At 29.6% G+C, this 9,102-nt stretch overlaps 1 long non-coding RNA gene across 2 annotated transcripts; it reads left to right on the plus strand.

Moving 5' to 3' along the window:
- Positions 1-5,472: 5,472 nt before the first annotated feature.
- Positions 5,473-7,971, plus strand: LOC107914291 (uncharacterized). Of its 2 annotated transcripts, XR_005917525.1 has the most exons (5): positions 5,473-5,799; positions 5,961-6,097; positions 6,211-6,334; positions 6,479-7,449; positions 7,625-7,971. It is a non-coding gene; the product is annotated as an uncharacterized lncRNA (long non-coding RNA). The 2 variants fall into 2 exon arrangements; XR_001688767.2 differs by having other exon boundaries at positions 5,492-5,799; positions 6,479-7,971.
- Positions 7,972-9,102: the final 1,131 nt, after the last annotated feature.

Below are 9,102 nucleotides of genomic sequence, written 5' to 3' on the forward strand. Positions count from 1 at the left end.
ACGTTTATATCTTTGCGATTGAAAATATATATAAGGATAAATTTAATTTTTAATGTTTATATAAATTTTAATTTCATCATTATTTTTTAAAGTTAAATTTCATCTTGATTTTTTAAGAAAATAGTCAACTTTACTATTAATATTTTAAAATAGAGCCAAAATATTTTTTTTATACATGACAATCAAAGTCAAATTTATTATTTTTGGAGCCAAAGTATAATTTTATCATTATTAATTTAAAATTTATAAATTATAAAAAGGTTAAAAGGGAAATTTTCATTTTAGGGGATCAAAGTCTCTGCCAAATCCTTGACTCCACTCTTATGACAATTCATGTGTACTCAATACTTTTATTTTTAAATTTTTATTAACTTTTTATATTTTTTTTGAATTTTGAATCTTTTTCTATGTGAAAAGTTTTAAAATATGTTGACATGATATATAAGATAAATATGCTACATCGATATAAAATAGACGTGAATTGTCATATCAAAATTATTTTTAAAACATTAACATTTTAATCAATATTTTCATTTAAAAATAATAACTTTGGTTTTTTTAAAAGATTAATGAAGAAATTGTAACTAAAAATAAAAAAAAAGATAAATTAACAACAGTTAATAACTAAATGTTTGAAAAGTCAAAATTGTTAGTATACTATTTAATATTGATGTGACATAGAGTTGGCTTCTTTGGAAAGGTCTTGTATATTGTTTGTCGGTTAGCGAGTAATTTCCTTGGTCCCTAGGCAATGATTTCTTACACGGTTAGTTAAAAGCATTTAGAAAAAAAGAATACTACATCTTTGAGAGATTTTTGTTTCCTAATTGCCATTAATTCAAACTCGGCGACTTTCAATCTTCTTTGGCTTTTTTTACTACAGCAAACCTGGAATTGTTGTTGTTTGAAGGGTAAAACACCATGCTGCTCTTAGAAGCTGAGCTTGAGTTCCTTGAAGTAGCTGATCATGCCATGCTGATTCAATTTTTGTTGCTAATGGAAAAGAGGTTAAAGTTTAAGTGAAACGAACGAAAGGAAGAATTATCTGATATTCACAGTGTGAACTCAATGTTTCCTTCCTATAAGCTTCTGCCACCTCTGCCCCTTATCTTATTTCTTTGGATAATGTGATACAAGTCATCCTTAAATGATTATATCACACAAAAATAAACAGGGCAACTTCTACTTAAATCCATGTTTTAGTTATTTAACTCTAAAAAATTACAAAATGATCATTGAACAATTCAAAAGTTTTTATTTAAGCCACTAGGATGTTAGAATTAGAGGTGATCATGGGCCAGGTCGGGCCCAGACAAAATTTTAGGCTCAGGCCTGGCCCTACCCGAAATATGGAACTAAAAATTTGTCCAAATCCGGCCCGAAAGAAAATTATTAAGCCCAAGCCCGGCCCGACCCATATTAAATTTTACAACACCAAAAAAATATATATTTAATATATATATTTGATTTAAAATAAAAAATATATACTTAATATATAATTTGGGTCAGGCTGGGCCAGGGCCGGGCCAAAAAAGTTTTACTCGAGGTCTGGCCTGTTTTCTAAACGGGCATCGTTTTTTTGCTCAAACCCATATTTCAGGCCTATATTTTTACCCAAACCCTCCTATTTTTCGGGCAGGCCATCGGGCCGAGCCGAATAGCCCAACCCATGATCACCTCTAATTAGAATCCATGTTGTATGGCTTTCTTTATTCGTATCGCCTGCGCTAATAGGAAATTATCCTTCCCTTCCTATTCTACAAATTATTTTTTTCATAAAATAATTTTGAGCTTCACAAATATGTGAACCAAAATTTAAATAGTTTTCTTCTTTGATTTCAGCACTGACTGTCAGATCGACTTAGATCTGAGGTATGTCATTTTACTCGTTGACAGGTATTAGTTCATCATATAAGTCATCAAATTGTAGCTTGGAGGTCACTAGTTGAACTTTAAAAAAAATTAATAACGTAATGATTTAAATGAAAGCTTACGAATAATTCAATAATCATTTTATAATTCTTTGAAGTTAAGTGACCAAAACGTAAATTAATAAGTTTGTGACCATAAAAGTAGTTTATCCAAGAAAATAATATTATGGTATAGTGGATTATGGCATACCGTGACGTAAAAAGTGTATTTTATATATATATATATATATATACCTTCGGTTTGAAATCTTTAATTTGTGAGGATGTTATTGATTTTATATATAAAAGAATATTAAAAACATAATAATAATTTACTTGATTAAAATTTTTAATTATTATTTAATTAAAGTAATATCTAATTAATTCGTAACAATAACTTAATCTTTAATATATTATTTTAAATATAAGCATGAAAAATAACATATGAACACAAATATTACAAATATAAAAATCTGTCCTGTTTAATTCCTGTCCATCTCTGCCAGCTAGGGGTAGAATAGATATCACCTTTGAAAAGTCTAATTAATTATAGGAAGTTGTCCCTTTAGAAAGCTCAAATATATTCCATATTGTTGTGGGTAGCAAGTAATTTTCATGCAAAGGGTAGAAGGGTTCAATCTTATAAATAGAAAATTACAAAATAATTTTTTTCTAATATTTTTTTAACCATAAACGCTTTTAAAAAAGTTTCTAAATTTGCAGGCAATGAATTCTGACATGGTTTGTGAAAAGCATATTCTCAAAAGATGCTTCCTAACTATGATATTGCCCTTATTTCAAACTCCCCGACTTTGATTTTTTACGAAAACAAGCCTTGATTGTTATTGATTGAAGGGTTAGTGTCGTTCACAAGAGCTAGAGCGGACGAATTTAGAAGGATTAATTTCTAAGGTCGAAATTTAGTTATAAAACTATTAAGTATAAATTTACTATATATGAATATATAATTTTATTTTTTATATAGGGACAAAACTGAAAATTTTTAATTTATTAAAAAGGGTTAAAGTGTAATTTTCCTACCCTTAAAACTATTGGGCAACCATTATAACTTTAGAATTTATATATAGATTAACAAGGAAGTTGTGCGTTACATTGTTGGAAAATGTCACGTGACATATTTTAATTATATTACATGTCAGTTAATTTTTTAATATTGTTAATGTTATTGATTCAAAATTAATTAACATAATATCAATCTATATTAAAATTGAAAATATTAATATACTTTAAAAGAAACTTTAAGCCAAAAGTATACATTTATAATTCAAATAACTATATATTTTATTTTCCCAAGCTTAACCCTAATGCAACTTTAGGGGTAATATATAGGGCATAATTTCCTAAATACCGAAATTTATTTTGATATATTGTGAATATAATTTTTGGACTTTATATTTAAGCTGAAAGTGATAATAAGTGTTTTATAAAATATTAAAAAAAATAAAATATAACTTGTGAAATTAAAAAATTATTTGGATTAATGAGACAGGGAATGAATTGTAGAGGAGGCCAGGATTTTCAAACATACATGCGTTATTTACAACTTTGTCTTAGTATTAATAATTAACTTCTTTGAAATTGATTTATTGATTCACATTTTTTGTGTGAAAAATAAATGGAATTGGATTCTCCACCCTTTTAGCCGGTCGGATGCTTTCTGCCACTAACTGGTAGGGTAAAGAAGAAATAGCGACAACAGAGAAAAAGGGTATATTAGTGATAGTACAAACATAGAACCGATACAGAGAACACTGCTATAAACTTTATTTGGTCTTTGAGCCTCCATGATTGACTTACTAGTTATACAATAATTTACTACAATCACCATAAAATCTCACTTCTAAATTATTATTGGAGTTAGTAATTCAATTTATGTGGTATGTGATAAATTGAAATTGTAATCATTAAATTTGAATTATAAAATTTAAATATATATTATTTATAATTAGGTATGGAATATAGTTAATTTTTTTATAAATGTATTTTTTTAAAAGTTTTAAATGTAAAATATTTAAAGAATGATATTAACAGAAATAAATAAAATAAAAATAATTGAAAACCTTTACATTAATGCCACATTTGGTAAATGTATTAGAATTCCAACTGTAAAAGTATAAGGGAAGCCCTATATTTAGAGACGGATTACATTTTAATCTCTCTACTGAAAAATGAGTAAATTAGTCCTTATACATTTCAAAACATGCAAATTAGCCCCTCTTTAAAATTTATCTTTTAAATGATTATGTGAAACGTTAGTTTAAATCATTAAATACTAATTTGGTCCCTGAACTATAGCGAAAACATCATTTTGATTTTTTAAAAACTTAGTTAAGTTAGTTATTACTGTATCTTAAGGTTATTTTCACTTTCAGTCCTTATACATTAGTTGTAAGACATTTTTAGTTTTAGTTTAATATATTTCAGTTTCATCTATTTTAGATCTGTTAAAGTTGGTTCCTTTTATGTTTCTTGCTTTAGATTTTCTTGTTGAATGCTTCTCTTTACATGTTCTTCAAGTTTTCTTGCATAAAAATCTCAATTTTTAACTTTTTCTTGAGCTTTTCTTTAATGACTTCCTTGCTTTTCATTTTCATGTTTATTAGCTTTACTTTCAGCAAGAGTAACTAAACTTTTAAAGTGAATTGGTTGATGGAGATGTGGTGAGCTGATTTTTGGATGATGGACCAAATCGTAATAAATTGGACTAATTTGAATGAACCTAAAAAACTTAGGATTAACGACCTTAAGGGAATATCTAGGCAAGTGAGACTGTGAGTGTTGGGCACCAATTCATTAGTCCTAGGTTAACCAGTGAGATATAGAGATACTTCGGATTAATTTGTCTAACTTGGTAAAGTTGAGACCGAGAGGTAATATGGAGTCATTTTGAGAGTTTAAGCGATTTGGATCCTTAATTCAAAGATTAGTGAACTACATCGAGATCAATCAGCCACTACTTGTTATTTAATTCTTAATTCCATAACTTTGCACATTTTATAATTTAGTCCATGTTAGCTAGATCATAGATTAGCTTAATTCCGCTTGATTTTATGGTTTGTCGTAATATAATTTTTTGCAATTAGTTGGTTAGATTCTTTATTTTGCATGCACATTATTTAGAAATTATTTAGTCCACGATTCTCTTGGGTTCGATCCTTGAAATACTCCAGTGTTCCATTAAAACACTAAAAATATTACAATTGGCTTGTCACGCTTGCATTAAAGCCGCAATATTTATATTTGTTTTAATCCCAGTGTTGATTCCATATCTCTCTTCGTTCGTGATGGCGAAAAGAGGCGATCAGTTGTATTTATAAAATTTTATTAAACTTTTAACCTTTTGGGCTATAATTATGTATTAGCAAACACCGTACATACAAATAATTTAGATGCATCAAATTTGCATTCAAACATAATATATTCTTATTATAACACTTAGGTGATGTTTGGTTGGCTGTAATACTAATGCATTACAGCTAAATTCAGCGGGCCTATCACTAAGCCATTGTTTAGTTGGCTGTAATGAGCTATTACGACCCTATTCCAAATGGGATTATTCAAGGCAAAAGTGACGTTTACAATTAGGTGGTCTGTGGGAATATCTATTCAACGAATGGGTGGGTGAAAAATTTCCTCTGATTACCCTTTCTTTCTCACGTCTAAAGCTTTTGTTAGATGTAAAATGCTTCACTTCTTTGTTCTTCGAATCCAATATCTTCACCACCAGCCTACCTTCAAACATGTTGTCCACTCACAGCTCCCATCAGAACTCGTTTCTCTCCTTCTCTCTTTGATTTCTCTTCTCTCCGCTTCTCATTGAATCGTCTCCACGGTCAGCGCCATGGCTTTTCTCCTTTGCACAGCATTGGTAACTCTTTGCTTTACTTCTAATTTTTAGCAGTTTTTGGCTTAATTGGTGGGTTATTCATAATGGTTTTTTCTTTTTTTTTTGTTTCTTACTTGTTGGGGTTTTGATATTTCATTTCTTTTCAATTGTTGTGTATATTGACATCAACATGGCTACTTCAGCTACTAAAGAAATGATTGAAGCTAGCAAGAACCTCTCTAGTTTTGTTGAAATTGGGTACATATCTAGTGTTCATGGGCTACAAGGAGAAATTTGTATAAAACCCAACACTGATTTTCTTGAACTGCGATTTTGCAAGGTAGGACATGTTCTAGAAGCCTATTCTTTTTCTTTGCATTAGCTTAATGTCTTTAAAAAATTGTTATTTTTTTTATCTTATGAAAAATTTATTCATTTTCTGGCTGGGAGAAGATGGTTAAAGCAACAAGTTTTAAGTAAAGAAACAATTAAAGAAGTAGAGCTTGTTGAAGGAAGGGAACATCCTGGAAAGAAGAGTTGGATACTCAGCTTCAGTGGGATTGAAACAGTGGATCAAGTGAGATGATTAGAAAAAGTTTGTTCTTTACATTTGTTTACATCATAATAATGATTGCCTCTTTCCTTAAGATATCTCCTTTGATTTTTTCTATGCTTGCTTTCACTTTCTCCTAATTAAACACTTAAAGTTCTTATTTTTTAGGCCAGGCAACTTGTAGGTTCAACTTTATTGGCAGAGGAAGAAGATAGACCACATTTGGAAAAAGGTGAATTCTATACTCGTGATCTTGTTGGAATGAGAGCCATTCTCAAGGTAATGTACTTATTTGCTCATCAGCCCTTAATATTCCATATACAGGTGTAACTGAGTTGAGCTGAGCCTGAATACTAGCAAGCTTGACTCAAAATTCGAAGCTCAATACTTAGCTTTAGCTTGATTAAGCTAGTTTATCAATTTTAGTATTCAAGGTCTAACTCAAGCTTGATTATGCTCTTGTGTATTTGAGTGTGAGCTTGAGCTCGGTTTGATAAGTAAGCTTAGGGTTAATAACATGTAGTAAAGGCAATAGCATGATTTAAGAATATGAAAATATTTAAAATATTTATTAAAACTAAAAAGCTTGGTAAGACTCGCAAGTCGTTTGAGTTGCTTGAGCTTGAGCTGGGTTCGATAATTACTAAATCGAGTTCGAGTTTTTTCGAGTTGAACTCGGGTAGCTTGTGAGTATCAATGTCTCATTTACACCCCTAATTCCATCTATCAATCTGACAAGTACTGTAAAAGCATAATCTTTTTGTTATTTATGTATTTATTTTTCTTTTACTTCTATCATTTATATATGAATAGTTCTTTCAGTCCTATATTTAGGGCCAGACATTAAGTTTTCAGATGAATTCGAAGAACATCCAAACATATCTCCAGACTTTCTTTACCTGCTTGCTTAAAGTTTTTTCCCCCTCCAGATTCTCAAGCACAAAGTATCTTTACTTGAAGCAAGCCATGGAGAGCTACGACAAGAGCTTCAAGAATGTAGGCTCACTAGTGAACAATTAGCACGACGTGCACTTGATGCTCATGTGTTCTTTCCCCTTTTGTTTTCGTCTTTAGTTGGTTATCTTCTATCAAGAGACTATTATTGTTTGAAGTTGGAGTTTGAACATGGAAATGGGCAGGTTTGTTTTGGTTATGAAGAAATGGCTGCATAATTGGAGATGCACTTTCAAAATCTGGTTCTAATTGATCTGCAATATACATTTCATGTCTTCTTTTTGCAATGGCATTTTAAGGATGCTTTTTTTTTTCTTATTCCTATAATACTTATAAGTTATGACTCTTTTCGTGTACCAGAATACTGTGAGAAATATGTCAAGCCTGAAGATGTTGTAGGAGCAGAAGAAGTGAAGTCAAGTGACAAAAAACTAAGTGAAGATGAATATGCTGCCTCGGAGGATGAGGAAACCGCTGGAAAAATAGATCTTTAGGCACATATTATGCCCTGCATACTCGCTACAAAAATTGTCTTGTGTTGTACATGATTTTCAGCTCTAAGAAAATTCGAACACGACAGAACCGGGGAACATGTGGAAAAATTCCTACTTACCTCATTTTTTCATTACTTTTCATGGATGTTTGTGTAAATTAATCCATTGTTGTTCAATAATTTAAATATTTATCCACTGCTGAGACTTTAAAAAGCAATTCTCCCATATGCTCCTACTCCTTATGTGCCTGCATAAATTATACTACCGTTTATTATGCTTTGTTAGTGTTCATTTATACATTGGTTGATCTAACTTTGGTGATGACTTGGTTGGCTACCAATGGAATTTATATCTCCCATGTCTCCAATACTTTATGGTGGAATCCATTTTGCATGGCTTTTGATTTGGTCTACAAATTTTTGGTTGGCTAGGGTAGTCTCATAGAGAAGTTAAAACATGAGTTTGTTTGGAGTATAAATTTTTGATATTTTTCATATATATAAAAATGAGAATAATTATTGTTTTGGATCAATATTTGTAATTTTGGCAACTATGATCCCATGAGATTATGTTATGATTTTTATTAATTCATATTTTAATAAAAATTATATTAAGAATGTTATTAAATTATATATTTTTTATTTTTATTTAATTATATTTAGTAATAATTATTTTAAAACATGATTAAATTATTTATTATTTTAATAATAATCTTAGTAAAATTTAATAGCAATAATTATGTACTTAAAAAAAACTGTTAAGGGTACTCTGGTCATTTTAATTTTTTTCTTATACTATTATAATATCATTCCATTCAATCAAACACAAAAATACCATTACAATTTTATTTCATTCCATTCAACCAAAAAAATTGAATTACTGATTACAGCTCTATTCTATTACAATTTTATTTCATTATAGCGATCCAAACGTGCCCTTATTAACAAAAACGTGCCCTTATTAACAAAGAACTCATTAATGTCCCTATGATTAATGAACCTGTGCAAAGAAACTACAAACTGATTTTTGCGGAAATTGCCTGCGTTTGACAATTTTAACCCAAATTTTGACATTTCAAAATCAAATTAAATATGCGATTCGAACGACATTTGTTCCATTGTTTTAGTTATCATTCAACTAACATTTTACCAACGAAAAATTATCATCCCACTGCCGATTTTCGCAAGTATCCAATTAATTAATTAACCATTAAACTATCGACTAATAAGATATATTATAAAATTGATTAACACTTAATTGGACATGAAATCATGCGATATGGTCATTTAGATTAGGCAATATGAATAAATTTAATACAAAACCGCAATACATTGAAAATAATTG

This window comes from Gossypium hirsutum, chromosome D08, assembly GCF_007990345.1.
Source record: "Gossypium hirsutum isolate 1008001.06 chromosome D08, Gossypium_hirsutum_v2.1, whole genome shotgun sequence".
Taxonomy (NCBI): Eukaryota; Viridiplantae; Streptophyta; class Magnoliopsida; order Malvales; family Malvaceae; genus Gossypium; species Gossypium hirsutum.